Source organism: Phodopus roborovskii, unplaced genomic scaffold, assembly GCF_943737965.1.
Source record: "Phodopus roborovskii unplaced genomic scaffold, PHOROB, whole genome shotgun sequence".
Lineage (NCBI taxonomy): Eukaryota > Metazoa > Chordata > Mammalia > Rodentia > Cricetidae > Phodopus > Phodopus roborovskii.
In genome coordinates this window covers 4,277-20,257 of record NW_026125940.1, presented here as the reverse complement: position 1 = coordinate 20,257, position 15,981 = coordinate 4,277, and the positions used below count along the sequence as shown (strand labels likewise).

At 43.9% G+C, this 15,981-nt stretch overlaps 2 non-coding genes across 2 annotated transcripts; both read left to right on the top strand.

Annotated features, from left to right (window-relative positions):
• The first annotated feature begins 406 nt into the window (after window positions 1-406).
• On the top strand, window positions 407-478 carry Trnaa-agc (transfer RNA alanine (anticodon AGC)). Its single transcript has one exon. It is a non-coding gene; the product is annotated as a tRNA-Ala (tRNA).
• A 2,913-nt stretch (window positions 479-3,391) lies between these two features.
• Window positions 3,392-3,463, top strand: Trnaa-agc (transfer RNA alanine (anticodon AGC)). Its single transcript has one exon. It is a non-coding gene; the product is annotated as a tRNA-Ala (tRNA).
• The last annotated feature ends 12,518 nt before the right edge of the window (window positions 3,464-15,981 follow it).

Below are 15,981 nucleotides of genomic sequence, written 5' to 3'. Positions count from 1 at the left end.
ATGTTTCTGGGAACTGCCCATGCTCTCAGGTATGGTGGAATATCGCTAGTGAGTGAGCCGCACGCCATTATGAATCCCACGGGACACTATCATGTTGAAGAAGGAGTAGAGCATAAAAGTGAATGACAAGGGAGGAGCCTGGATTAATTCAAGTAGTATTAGTTGTTAGCCTGCCTCGCTTTGAAGAAGGTGAGGCTTGATATTACTGTTACTTTGCTTGGCTTGCAAAGAAGTTGACTCCTCGCAGTAACTATGGTGCAAACTGTCATGAGAACATTGGCGGGGAGGCCATAGCGAGCATACTCCAAGGAGCTGATGTAATCAATGTGTGGCATCCGCGATGACTAGTGAGGGGTTCGGCGTGGATGCCTACATATGAGGTTTGGTGAACGTGGCTGTTAGACTTGGGGGTGTAGCTCAGCGGGAGAGCACGTATTTAGCATATATGAGGTCCCGGGTTCGAGCCCCGGCATCTCCAAGGGTAACACTTTTAAACCTTGACTTTTCTTCTCTCCTTTCTGTAGTAATGACTTTTACCTAGAAGCAAACTGAGTTTACATATCAGTCCCACCAGCGAGCCCTCTCCGTCCCATCCTGCCAGGCCTCCCACCGACCCGAACCAACCCAGACCCACCCACTCCCCAAGGATAGTAGCCCTTCCGTGGGAGATGATCATCAACGTCTGTCTTACCACTTGGGAGAGGGCCTAGGCCCTCCTCCGCCTCCCTGGGCTCAAAGGGTATCTGCCCAGAGGGAAGGGGCTCCCAAAGTCCATTCCTGCCCTCGCGGGAAATGCCGCTCCCCTCCCTTAGAGGTCCCATAGAATGGCCAGGCCTCCTACATGACATCCACAGGCTGAGTGCTTGGCTCGGTCCATTGCTGCTTTCCCGGCGTTGCAACTGGGTTCCTCCCTGTGCTCTGACTTACTTGCTCGAGGCAGCTCTTTCTGTAGGATATCCTGGCCAGGTCTTGCTTGCTTTCCTCGGGCCACCTGCCCCCATCACCTGCAACAACTCTATTCCAGGAGGATGGCTCAGAGCTTAGCTGGGCCTGTCTGCTTCTCCCTTCCATCAGCTACTGGGTGAAGGCTCTGCGATGGCAATTGTGGGAAGCCATCGGTCTCACGAGGACAGAAGGCCATCAATGCGGCCTCTGCACTAATGCCCAGATACTAAGTCGTGACCATCTTTGTGCATCTCTGAACTTCGCCCTAGTGCCATTCTTCTCTTAAAACCTTAGCTGGCTCCCTCTGTTAAGGTATCTCCTTCCCTGCTCTGCTCTGCTCTGCTCTGCTCTGCTCTGCTATGTCCATCCCCTCATTCAGGCTGTCTCAACCATGTCCTTCTGTGCCCCTCCTCTGCCCTGTTTCACTTTCTCCTCTCCCCCAGGCTTCCAATGTGCTCAGAGTTTTTTGTCCACTGTCCCCTTTTTCGGGTGTCTCTCTTCATGTCCTCCTGGTTTCCTCGTTTCTCCGGAGGTGTGGATCAGAGGCTAGTGGGTGGCCCTTTCCTCTGTGCCTAACATCCATCTATGAGTGAGTACTTCGAAGGCTTGTCTCTCTGTGGCTGCTGCTTTGCCTCAGTCGGGACAGGTTTCTTGCAGTGCCCTCCGTTTGCCTTGGTAATTCCAGCTTCCACTGTTTTGTCCTGCTGAGTAACCCAACTCCTTTGTGTAGAGATACCACATTTTCAACATGCATTCGTGGGCTGAGGGGCATCTGTCTAGATGGCTTCCATGTCTGGCCATTTCAAACAAAGCTGCTAGGAACACAGGTGAACGTATGTGCTTCCCGTCCGGATGTGCATCCTTGGGGTATTTGCCAGGCAGTGTAATTGCCGGATCTTGAGGTAGACTGATTCCTGTTTTCCTGACAACAATTGGCCGCATCATTTTGAGCTCCCACCAACGATGGAGGGGGTGTTCCTCTTTCTCCACACCCTCTGCAGCACTGGCTGTCAATTTTGTTTTTGTTTTTTATTTTAACCTTTCTGATAGGATCACCAAGGTATCTCAGAGTTGTTTGATGGGCATTTCCCTGAAGGCTAAGGAGGTTGATCACTTTCTCAAATGTCTTTTGCCTTTTGGGACTCTATATTGAGAATTCTCCAGTTATTTCTGTTCCCTTCCTTTCAATTGGATCATTTGGTGTTTTGGTGACAAGCATCTTGTGTTCTTCGTGTATTTTGGAGATCAGCGCTCTGTCACATGCGGGGTTGGTGAAGATCAACTTTGACTTTATGTTTCTCAGGATCTGATGGCCCAACCTGTGGCTTCCTTTAACTTCCTTGTAAGGAGCTCACTGGTGCAACGGTAACTAGTGGCTGAAAACGCTCATCCGGCTCCTGACGATAATGTTCATCAAGGACTGTGACTATATCCCGGTGGAGACCTCCGTAGTCTGGTGAGTAGATCGTGGTCAAGCCACCAGGCATATGTATGGCTCACGGTTGCCAAAAAAAACCTAAGCCCAGCTTCCGTGCTGGTGGCACTTTCTCTAATGCTAGTAGGCTTTCTAGGGTGTTAACAAGGCCCGAGAGTTCTTGCTCAGAGGGAAGGGAAGGGAAGGCCGGGCGATCTTGTATACTGTGGCATCAGCTGGGCCAATATTTATTCCTTTGTCACTCTTGTGACCATAGAGAAAAATACTTAGTTAATGATTTTTCTGTTGTTGTTGTTGTTGTTGAGACACAAGAAAGATGGCACGTGAGGAAGGGGGCATACTGTAGTGAAACTCTCATCGTCAGAAGCTTACGATGCAAGTGGTGAGATGGGTAAACATACAGAAGGCGCCTGCACATTCGTGTTTCCCGAACAAACGGGGACCTCAATACAAGGTGTTTCAATAAATGCAGTGACAGATAGTTTGGGAAAGTTTGAAACAAGATGACTAGCCTGCCCCCAATCAAACAGGAAGAAAAAAAAATGTTTCTCAAGGCCTGCAAGCTAAGGCATGTGCTCAGAAATCATAGACATATGAAAAGGAATGTTTCTGGGAACTGCCCATGCTCTCAGGTATGGTGGAATATCGCTAGTGAGTGAGCCGCACGCCATTATGAATCCCACGGGACACTATCATGTTGAAGAAGGAGTAGAGCATAAAAGTGAATGACAAGGGAGGAGCCTGGATTAATTCAAGTAGTATTAGTTGTTAGCCTGCCTCGTTTTGAAGAAGGTGAGGTTTGATATTACTGTTACTTTGCTTGGCTTGCAAAGAAGTTGACTCCTCGCGCAGTAACTATGGTGCAAACTGTCATGAGAACATTGGCGGGGAGGCCATAGCGAGCATACTCCAAGGAGCTGATGTAATCAATGTGTGGCATCCGCGATGACTAGTGAGGGGTTCGGCGTGGATGCCTACATATGAGGTTTGGTGAACGTGGCTGTTAGACTTGGGGGTGTAGCTCAGCGGGAGAGCACGTATTTAGCATATATGAGGTCCCGGGTTCGAGCCCCGGCATCTCCAAGGGTAACACTTTTAAACCTTGACTTTTCTTCTCTCCTTTCTGTAGTAATGACTTTTACCTAGAAGCAAACTGAGTTTACATATCAGTCCCACCAGCGAGCCCTCTCCGTCCCATCCTGCCAGGCCTCCCACCGACCCGAACCAACCCAGACCCACCCACTCCCCAAGGATAGTAGCCCTTCCGTGGGAGATGATCATCAACGTCTGTCTTACCACTTGGGAGAGGGCCTAGGCCCTCCTCCGCCTCCCTGGGCTCAAAGGGTATCTGCCCAGAGGGAAGGGGCTCCCAAAGTCCATTCCTGCCCTCGCGGGAAATGCCGCTCCCTCCCTTAGAGGTCCCATAGAATGGCCAGGCCTCCTACATGACATCCACAGGCTGAGTGCTTGGCTCGGTCCATTGCTGCTTTCCGGCGTTGCAACTGGGTTCCTCCCTGTGCTCTGACTTACTTGCTCGAGGCAGCTCTTTCTGTAGGATATCCTGGCCAGGTCTTGCTTGCTTTCCTCGGGCCACCTGCCCCCATCACCTGCAACAACTCTATTCCAGGAGGATGGCTCAGAGCTTAGCTGGGCCTGTCTGCTTCTCCTTCCATCAGCTACTGGGTGAAGGCTCTGCGATGGCAATTGTGGGAAGCCATCGGTCTCACGAGGACAGAAGGCCATCAATGCGGCCTCTGCACTAATGCCCAGATACTAAGTCGTGACCATCTTTGTGCATCTCTGAACTTCGCCCTAGTGCCATTCTTCTCTTAAAACCTTAGCTGGCTCCCTCTGTTAAGGTATCTTCCTTCCCTGCTCTGCTCTGCTCTGCTCTGCTCTGCTCTGCTATGTCCATCCCCTCATTCAGGCTGTCTCAACCATGTCCTTCTGTGCCCCTCCTCTGCCCTGTTTCACTTTCTCCTCTCCCCCAGGCTTCCAATGTGCTCAGAGTTTTTTGTCCACTGTCCCCTTTTTCGGGTGTCTCTCTTCATGTCCTCCTGGTTTCCTCGTTTCTCCGGAGGTGTGGATCAGAGGCTAGTGGGTGGCCCTTTCCTCTGTGCCTAACATCCATCTATGAGTGAGTACTTCAAGGCTTGTCTCTCTGTGGCTGCTGCTTTGCCTCAGTCGGGACAGGTTTCTTGCAGTGCCCTCCGTTTGCCTTGGTAATTCCAGCTTCCACTGTTTTGTCCTGCTGAGTAACCCAACTCCTTTGTGTAGAGATACCACATTTTCAACATGCATTCGTGGGCTGAGGGGCATCTGTCTAGATGGCTTCCATGTCTGGCCATTTCAAACAAAGCTGCTAGGAACACAGGTGAACGTATGTGCTTCCGTCCGGATGTGCATCCTTGGGGTATTTGCCAGGCAGTGTAATTGCCGGATCTTGAGGTAGACTGATTCCTGTTTTCCTGACAACAATTGGCCGCATCATTTTGAGCTCCCACCAACGATGGAGGGGTGTTCCTCTTTCTCCACACCCTCTGCAGCACTGGCTGTCAATTTTGTTTTTGTTTTTTATTTTAACCTTTCTGATAGGATCACCAAGGTATCTCAGAGTTGTTTGATGGGCATTTCCCTGAAGGCTAAGGAGGTTGATCACTTTCTCAAATGTCTTTTGCCTTTTGGGACTCTATATTGAGAATTCTCCAGTTATTTCTGTTCCCTTCCTTTCAATTGGATCATTTGGTGTTTTGGTGACAAGCATCTTGTGTTCTTCGTGTATTTTGGAGATCAGCGCTCTGTCACATGCGGGGTTGGTGAAGATCAACTTTGACTTTATGTTTCTCAGGATCTGATGGCCCAACCTGTGGCTTCCTTTAACTTCCTCATAAGGAGCTCACTGGTGCAACGGTAACTAGTGGCTGAAAACGCTCATCCGGCTCCTGACGATAATGTTCATCAAGGACTGTGACTACATCCCGGTGGAGACCTCCGTAGTCTGGTGAGTAGAGCGTGGTCAAGCCACCAGGCATATGTATGGCTCACGGTTGCCAAAAAAAAAAACCTAAGCCCAGCTTCCGTGCTGGTGGCACTTTCTCTAATGCTAGTAGGCTTTCTAGGGTGTTAACAAGGCCCGAGAGTTCTTGCTCAGAGGGAAGGGAAGGGAAGGCCGGGCGATCTTGTATACTGTGGCATCAGCTGGGCCAATATTTATTCCTTTGTCACTCTTGTGACCATAGAGAAAAATACTTAGTTAATGATTTTTCTGTTGTTGTTGTTGTTGTTGTTGTTGTTGTTGTTGAGACACAAGAAAGATGGCAAGTGAGGAAGGGGGCATACTGTAGTGAAACTCTCATCGTCAGAAGCTTACGATGCAAGTGGTGAGATGGGTAAACATACAGAAGGCGCCTGCACATTCGTGTTTCCCGAACAAACGGGGACCTCAATACAAGGTGTTTCAATAAATGCAGTGACAGATAGTTTGGGAAAGTTTGAAACAAGATGACTAGCCTGCCCCCAATCAAACAGGAAGAAAAAAAAATGTTTCTCAAGGCCTGCAAGCTAAGGCATGTGCTCAGAAAACATAGACATATGAAAAGGAAAGTTTCTGGGAACTACCCATGCTCTCAGGTATGATGGAATATCGCTAGTGAGTGAGCCGCACGCCATTATGAATTCCACAGGACACTATCATGTTGAAGCAGGAGTAGAGTATAAAAGTGAATGACAATGGTTAATTGTCAATATCTTTTGCCTTTTGGGACTCTATATTGAGAATTCCTCTGTTATTTCTGTTCCCCACTTTTCAATTGTATCATTTGGTGTTTTGGTGACAAGCATCTTGTGTTCTTTCTGTATTTTGGAGATCAGTTCTCCTTCACATGCGGGGTTGGTGAAAATTAACTTTGAGTTTTTGTTTCTCAGGATCTGATGGCCCAACCTGTGCCCGTCATTAACTTTTGGTTAGGAGCTCACTGTTGCTTCTGTTATTAGTCGAGGAAAATTCTCATCTCCCTTGTGACAACGATGTTTGTCAAGGATTGTTCCTACATTCCAGTGATGATCTCTTTAATCTGGTGAGTAGAATGTGGTCAAGCCACCAGGCATATGTAAGTTTCTAGGATGCAACAAAGAACCTCAGCCCAGCTTTCTTGCTAGTGGCAGATTCTCTAATATGCCCATTTCATGTTGTTAACAAGGGCGAAGAGTTCTTGCTCAGAGGGAACAAAAGGGAAGGCCAGGTGATCTTGTGTACTCTGGTGTGAGTTTTGCCAATATTTATTCCTTTTTCACTCTTGTGACCATAGAGAATATAGTTAGTTAATGATTTTTTGTTGCTTTTGTTGTTTATACATATAAAAGATGGCATGTGAGCGAGGGGGCATACTGTAGTTAAACTCTCATTGTGTGAAGCTTACGGTGCAAGTGGTGAGATGTATAAATGTAGAGAAGGAGAACGCACATTCGTATTTCACAATCAGAAGTTTACGTCAATACAACTTGTTTCAGTACCTGAAGTCACATATAGTGTTGCAATGTTTGAAACAAGATGACTAGCCTTCCCCAAATCAAATAGGAAAATTGTTTTTCAAGGCCTGCAAGCTAAGGCAAGTGTTCAGAAAACATATTTGTATGATCATTAAGGTTTCTGGAAACTTCTCATGCTGTCAGATATGATAGAATATGGCTAGTAAACCACTTGTCATTTTATATTCCACAGGACACTGTCATGTTGAAAAAATAGTACAGGATAAATGTGAATAAAAATGGATGAGCCTGAATTATTTCAAGTAGTATTTATTGTTATCCTGTCTTATTTTAATGAAGGTGAGGTTTCATATTATTATTATTTCGCTTGGCTTGCAAAGAAATTGTTTCCTTGTGCAATAAATGTCATGAAAACATTCAACGGGGGGTTCATGCAGCAGATACGCAATGGAGCTCTAGGATTGCAATTGAGGGAAGTCATCAGTCTCATTATAGGGGAAAGCCATCACATATGTGTGCCCTTTGGTTTGAGCCAAGGCATTTTTGAGTTAGACCTTTTCAAAAATTGAATTTTCTTTTTCTGGATTTATTTGCATGACTGTAACAAGTGTTAACTTTTTTTATTAGGTAGTAATTGCTATGATTATTAATGGATGAAAATGCTCTTCTGTCATGTGACAATAGTGTTCATCTATGGCTCGGTCGACATTTCCATGGAGACCTCTATGAGTCTAGTGAGTAGAATTTTTTTTATGTTTCCATGCACAGGTATTGTTCTTGGATTTCACAAAATGCAAATCTCTGCTTTCATTCTGGTGACAGTTTCTCTAATGAGTGTGCTCCTCAGCGTGATTACAAGGGCAAAGCATTCTTGCTGTGAAAGAAAGGATGGGAAGGCTGGGCTGAGCTATTCCTTTGTACTTTTACACAGGAAGCAGTGTGGTTGTCATAGAAACCTTGTGTTAATATGGCGATTGAGTTTAATGGCCACTCAGCTATGATATGGAAAGGAGCTCTTCTGGTGTTTGGAGTGAGCAAGCTTCCTGTGTTCCTGGAGGTGGAGTACCTGAATCTTTCTGTTGGTGGGGTGGCAGATGCAGGGATCCCACACCCATGTGTTTTTACTTCCACTTCCTGATTTGCAGCCAGTATGTTTCCAGAAGAAGAGACCCCTGGAACCATTCTGCCTCCTCAGTTTGCTGTTCTCTCTGTACCTGGGTTTACTGGAGCCATGGGGGGTGGGGGAGTGGTTGGAGAGAGATAAGTCAGTAGAGTGAGCTCTCCCTGATCCCAGCTTGTGCTCTGTGAAAGGGGAATGAGGTTGTTCCTCCACAGGTTCTGAGGGACATTAAGCAGAAATGCTTAAAGAGCAATCGGTGATTAACCTGCATTTCTAAGATGATCATTTAAATATGCAGGTGGTTAGACATTTTTTCCTTTTTAGTAGTTTTCAATTTAGTTTGGTTTTCAGACAGTGTTTCAAAGTGTCCTACCCTGGCTCATAACTCTCAGTGAATCTCCTGCCTCAGCTGTGGGGATTACAAGTGTGGGACACTGTATCCTTGGCACCAGTTTGTGACTTTAATTTCCTTTATTGTGGGATCCACCCTTCCAATTGTCGCTTATCTTTCCTCAGAATTCCTGCCATGATGCTCTCTGCATATGCATGAAAATCTCTATTGAATGTCTTATAAATAGAACAGTCCTATCAATGTCCCCTTGAATAGACCAAATAAATCTTTCACATTTTTCAATTCCTATTTTGTAACTGACTTTGTGACCTTTTCTTCCTGTTTCTTGGCAATTATTTATTTTATATGTTTGTCTAACTTTTCTCCTATCCATAGACTTATGTCTTTTCAGTTCTCATAGGTGCATTTGGAAATACAGGAGATTTTAATTTGTAAGTATTCCTTCTCCAATTCTTCAGTTATGGTTTTATTTTTAAATTCTTGTTTTATTTAAATTAAAAACAGTCTTCCTTTACAAAGCCTTCCAGTTTCCTCTGCTTCCAGTCCTCCCATTCCCTGCGTCCCACCCCCATCTACTACCCAGGGTGGGTGAGGTGGATCATCAAATCTGACACATCATTTCTTTCAGGCAGGACCCAGGCCCCTCCTCATGTATCTAGACTGTGTGAGTATCACTCCATAAGGAATAGGCTCCCAAAATCCATTCTAATACTAGGGATAAATACTGATCCACGATTAGAGGCCCCATAGACTGCCCTGGCTCCCAACTGACACCCACAGTTAGGGTGCCTGATTTTGTCTTCTGCTGGTTTTTGAGCTGCCAGTTGGTGGTCAGGTCAGCTGTTTCTGTGGGTTTCTCCAGCCTGGTCTTGGCCCCTTTGCTCATTAATCCTCCCTCTCTGCAACTGGATTCTTGTAGTTCTACTCAGTGTTTAGCTGTGGGTGTCTGCTTCTATATCCATCATCTACTAGATGAAGGCTCTATGATGGCATTTAAGGTAGTCATCAATCTCATTATAGGGGAAGGGCATTTAAGTTAGCTTCTCCAGTTTTGCTTAGATTCTTAGTTGGGGTCTTCCTTGTGTATTCCTGTTGATTCCCCTGTGCTAGTTATGGGTTTAATTTGATGTCTTTTCTGTGAAGTATTCACCTAGGCACAGTGACATGGATTTTCTTCTGTGTGTTCCCTTTGATATATATAGGCTTATTTTTAAATTTTTCCACATGGTACGATGTATATCCTGATTTATATATGAGGGGAATGACATACCCTTGTCTCAGCATTGTTTGCTTAAAGTCCATCCTTTCTACACCAAATTGCCTTTGCACATTTGTCAAGCACTAGTTCTCCAGTAATCCAGGCATGGCACTTATATCAATAACCCCACTGCCTAGGAGGTTGCAAGAGGATTATTGTCAGTTCTCCTCAGCCTAGACGACACACAAGTTTGATGGCAGCATGGGATACACAGAAAAGGGCTGGCTTCAAAGAAGCTGTGGTCTGTAAACGTAATGGGTGTAAGCCTGACTTCTGATTTGTGTCCTTTATTTGCCAACTTGGATTCCAGTAGCAGGATGACCCAACTAATGTAGCTTCATATGTAGAGCTCCTATCAAGCAATGGTGTTCTCTAACTTTTCCCCTGTTTCTAAGGTTTTCCCCATACAGAGCATTGATCCACAAATATTAGAATTAGCCAATTTTTAAAAAATAGTCTAGATTTATTGTTATTGCACTGAATCTGTGGATCAATTTTGAATCAGTAAACATCTTACCAGTATTTGGACATTTGACACATGAACATAATTCATTATGTAGGTTGTCCCCAATTCAGCAATGTTTTGGCATGTTTCAATCTATAGATACTATGGATCTATATGGCAGGATTATTCATTAAGTTTTTGTACTTTTTCATTCAACTATACCTGATATTATTTTTAAAATACAGTACCTAATTACTATTAAATTTACTGTGAACTGCCAGGAACCAAATGTCAATGGTGATCATGAAAGATGTTTTTTGTTGAAAGCATGGATTACTCCATTATAGAGACTTTCTTTGATGCTTGATGCGGTTTGCCCACATTTCCACAAGTCCACAGGCCATCTTCCCAGGAATCACACCGAAAGAACATATTTAGTAGCTTTCAGCATCACATGTGTGCTTAGAGATGGGTCTGTTGCAAGATATGGTTATACCTCTTGACATCTCATTAAGCACTGTAATGAATAGCAGGGAGCTAAGATGGTGAGAGTGAGAGGTGTATGTGTATGTGTGAACAGGATATCCTGGACAGATGTTCAGTCTGCAGAGACAAGTGCATTGATGGATAGAACCCTGAGTGAGGCGAGAGAATGGAAGTTCGGAGGCCCATTGTATAATTATAATTTATGCTCTCTTTAGGCCATGAGTAGCCATTCTTTGGTCCCTCTGTGTTGGAATTACCTCACTTCTTGTCAGTAGCAGATGAAGTTGGACCTGACACACTAATAGATATTAAAACAAATCAGAATATATCACCTTAACAAGGCCTTACTATTCTGCCAGTCAAATGACTGTGTGTCATCACATCCAGCTCACTAACAACCGTAGCTGAGGTTCCTCTGCTTTATGCTAACAGCCTACTTAGTATTTCTACCAATGTATTTATAAGGGGTGCCTGGATTCATAGTGGTCTTTGTTCTGTTACTACAAAACCTTCATGTAACTGTTCCCACATTGTGACATGGAATTTGTACTAACCTAAATCTGTCTCATTCATATTTGACCCCAGAATAAACTCTATCTTCCTGCTTTGAGGGGAGAACTGTCCTTTTTTCATTTACATCTGTAAACGTGTCTCTGAAGTTGCCAGGCATATTCATCTTGTGGCCCACTGGGAGTTAAATGATGTGTTCATGTCCTTCATAGATTCTAGCACATAGAACAAGTTTGGTGTTGTACCTTTTTACCCTTGCATCATTACCTCAGGGAGTAAATGACTTCTGTGGAATTTGGAAGAAACTGATGACATGCTCTTGAAAATGAATTAAATTACCTAATGCTATGACAGCTTGTAAGTGGTATAATTCTACTTCTGCTTCTTCAATTATTATCTGGTGTTTAGCATATTCCTTATTTATTCTTTGTATTTATTCATGTACTGACTTATATTAGTATAGCTCAGGATACCCATTACTATTATCCTCTCATATTGTCCTTCCTATCATGATGCTCAATATATCCCAGTATTGGCCTGAAGAATCCATTTATGATGGCATAAGTGTTCAGCTGGTACCTCTGGAGAATATCCTGAGTCTAAACTTGGCACTCTCTGAGCCCCTGTATAGAAAGGATATAATGATGCTCACATCCAAGAATCATATTGAGGGTCTGAAGAGACAGAAAACAAAAACTTGTGTTATGTGTGTTATTTTGGTGGGGGTGTGAAAGGCAAGCAGGTGTATCTGGGGAGTTCTGACTTCTTCTCTACCTCACTTGCCTTTACATACATCTGAATATGCCCCATAATCTGTGACATGCCTTGTTTCCAGTTTAATAGTCTCAAGAAATTCCTGTTGCATATGCAATCCATGCCTGAAGTCTTTGGTGTTTTAAAATGATCTCCATCACAAAGCTTTCTAGCTTGCATCTTTGGCAAGCACTAATGATGTCTGACTCCCCTGCTTTATCAAGTTGTAAACAAGGAGCCCCTATTTGTGCTTGTGTGTGTAGCCTCCCCGCCCCCATGCAAAAGCCTTAGGATGGTTCCATTACAATAGCCTGGAAGCCTCTTTAAAATGGGATGTTGTTGACTCCCCTTCCCAAAGGATGAAATGTCCCTGTCAGTGGAGGCATGCCACTCTCTCCCTGGTTAAGAGTTAGTCCAGTCCACTTGGGTCAGCCAACCAGCAGGCCAAAGGACCCCTTCTCAACAAATGGGGATCCCTCTCCCTACCCCATACTAAAAGAAAAGGGACAATAAGGATCCTTTCTTGAGGCACTGTGTTCTCCCTTCCCATAAGCCCTGCTCCTCCAGCGGTCTCCCTCAGAGCTGCAGTCTTGCAGCCTCTTCAACCTGCACACTTTTCTTCTCTGTTCTAGGTGTGGTTTCACTAACTCTTCCTGCTTCCCTAATACCATGAGCTTCCTCTTTCTCTGAAGCTCCCTTCCTACTGTGTGGCTGCTTATTAACCATGTGGGAGTCATCCCTGCAGGCTTATTTCCAATGATACAGCGTTTCCTCTGCTTCTGCTACACTCTTTTCCTAGGGACAACTGCAGAGATTTGTAGCTTACCTGCCCTGGAACTTTTCTTATTGTCCTCTTAAATTTATTTTAATATATGTGTGGGAGTATCTTGTGTGCATACGTGTCTGTGTTCTTCTTGTGCCTCTGGAGAATATCCTGAGTCTAAACTTGGCACTCTCTGAGCCCCTGTATAGAAAGGAAATACTGATGCCGCCCACATCAAAGAATCATGTTCAGGGCTTGAAGAGACAGAAAACAAAAACTTGTGTTATGCGTGTCTTGTATGGCAAACTCCCCTTGCCTCTTTCATGCCATCAATGTGATGGCTCTGGCATGACAGTAATGACAGGACTACACACAGAGGGAGCGTACTTGCAAGGCAATGGGGAGTGAACAAGCTCACATTTCCATTATGTGTATGTATTCATAGGTGTCACTGTGCGTGTTCATCAGGGGGATGTCATGAACTGGGAAGAGAAAAAGCATCATTGTGTATCTTCCACTGATGTAGTCTGAACAGGTAAGCCACCATCATTCCATGCCCTGGCTTTATGTGCTGCCTCATGCTGGTTTCCTCTATTTCATGTCTATTTTTTCCCCTTATGCTACCGTCCTGTATAAAACCCAAGGGTTTCATCTCTGCATCTCAGAAGCAGTAGCCAGTAGAGAAGCAATCCAGTGTGCTGTGACATCTGCCAGGCAGAAAGGGTGAAAGAACATGGGAACAGTATGGGTAAGTTACTTCTCTTCCCCCTTCCTTATCCATTAAAGAGGATAGCAATATCCAGTCTTTTGTTCATCAGCAAACCTTTGAGGGTAAATGAGATCCCATGTGCATAAATGCCCTGTCATCTCTGATGGATTAGTGTTACTTGGGCTGGAGAGATGGATCCACCTTTAAAGGCTAGGCTTACAACCAAAAATGGTAGATTAGTGGTATTCTGATAATGTGAGTGCCTGCATGTCTATCTTCCTGATGTTATTGTGAAGATATTGCCGTCACATCAACCCTTCTCCAATCCATTTTCACTATGTCTGTAGTGGATCACATCACTTATATTTCTTGATTCAACAATCAAAAAGAACTGAGAGACATTAAGAAGAAAAGAAAATGTGTACTTTGTTTAATCATATTCTTCAATACTTTTATTGTTCTTTCTTCCTGTATTTTCCAATGATCTTAGTCCTTTAAAAGGTGTTTGACCCCCCCACCTCAAAGATTGAGAACCACTGCTCTAAAGGGATATAAGTCCTAGAATGTGGTCCCTCTAGTACAACAATGGCTGTCTCTGGACAGTTGTTCATTTAACAATAGTAGATGTCTCAGCAGTCCAAATTTGGTGTTAGAGTTCTAGGGGATTCCTAGGAAGTAACTACTGTTCTTTGGTCTATATGAGTCCCAAAAATGTAGGTTCTAACATCAGCAAAGGGATGCCTCAGAAACAGGGTGGGTGATCTTGCTGATGTGAGGACAAGAGAAAACCAAAGCTTTCTTCTTCCATTTCCTTTCAAATTATCTTCCAACAGAGGTGTAGACCAGATTTATGGTGGGTCTTCTCACCTCAAATGTTCTAATCAAGAAACTCTCTGCTAAGAGTACTACTTGAGTTTTAATAAATTTCAGATGTACTGAAGTTGGCAACCAAGATTAGCTATCACATTCATCAAAGGAAAAAAGTTGCCAAGTGACTGGCATATACTTTGAAAAAGTAACATTTTTTCCCATAAAGTTTAGCCCATGGCATTAATATGTGTTTCAAAAATATGTCAAGTGTAGTTTGTTTTTAGCCTTTCATAAATATCAAAATTTTTATCTCTGGTTTATTTTTATTTGTAATTAACTGGAATGCCTTTTTTCATTTTTAAGTATACAGTGTAACATTTAAGTGGATATGTGCTTTGGAAGGCATTAGTTCAGATTTTACCTTAATAGGTAATCTGAAAAATGTTTCTTCATTTCTTGGTAAATTCATTTGCACTTATGTATTTTATAAAATTAATACACTTGGTTATTTGGAATCATCTCTGTTTTATTTCATGAACACACATAAGCAGCACTCATCTTAATGATACTGGTGAGACTTTGTGTATTTTACATATAAGGGGTCCATAATCTCACACATGATTTTCAAACATTTATTTGCCCAGGCAGGGACTTGTTTTCATTTTTCAGCCACATACTTGGAAGAGTATGTGTCTGTCACTCTATGCACATCCAAACAATCAACATCTCAGCTCATGAAAAGAGACTAGTTATATCTAAGAAGTTGCTTTCTAATTCATAGTTCTGAACATGGAGTTGTTTAGTTTGGAGAAATATATATATATATATATATATATATATTAGATTAATTTTTCATCATGGGAATGCTGTGAGTTTGCATGTGGAAAATGTGCACATCAGTGAATATGCCCAAGGAACCTAGGAGAGGCCATCAGTTCCCCTGGATCTGGATTTATAGGCAATTATGAACCACCAGGTGGGTACTGGAAATTGAACTCAGGCCCTCTACAGTGACAAAGCTCACTTTTGCACTCTGAGACATCCTTCCAGTCCTGTTTTAGACCTACTGTCTCTCAGTGTGCTTTCTCAGGTAGCCTGAAGGTCTTCTAAGGCATTTTACATTTAAAGAAAGTCTAGGGCACAAGGGAGGATGGGCAACAGTGTCTCTGTACAGCAGTCTGTGCACTACCGTTGCTATAGAGACCTGACATCAATAAGGCTACCAAGATGAGTTTTTATGGAGCACCAGGTGATCTGGCAAGAAGAGCAGAGGTTCCCTGCCCACAGCAACTGAGAGTGTGAGTGCCCTATGTTGGGGAGTGACCTCCATGGATGTGGGAAAAAAAAATCTCAGACTCAAGTCAGTTTGGTGCTGCTTCATCTCCTGAGGGAGAGAGACAAGGATACCTTCTGGGTACACAAGAGTGTCCCAACTCAGGGTGCCCAGGGAGTGTAGTGTCCTGGCTCAGGGTGCCCAGGAGCCACTTCTCGCTGACAAATAAATTAGGCAGCAGCGCCTGCTCTCACCCAACTCCCAGCTCTGTGAAAAGGGAGTGAAATGGCTCATCCACAGAATGTCAGGAACCTTCAGTGATAATACCCGCTGAAACCACCATCAATGCTACACTAGAATGTCTCAGATGGATGTAAAAAGACACATTTGGTTTGACAGTCTTGCTAAGAATCTGATTTTAACAGACTGCTCTTGATTTTAACAGAGACTTTTCTCTGGGCACGAGGCTGCTGGCTATCATGTACACACTTTAATAAATTCTGGGTGATTGTAAGTTTTAAACATAATTTCTTTGTTGATTCTTTAGGAATTTCACTTCAGGCATCCAATCCTGCTCACTTCCCAGTCACCCCCATATCAGCCCTTCACCCCAAAAGAAAATAAAAAATAAAAA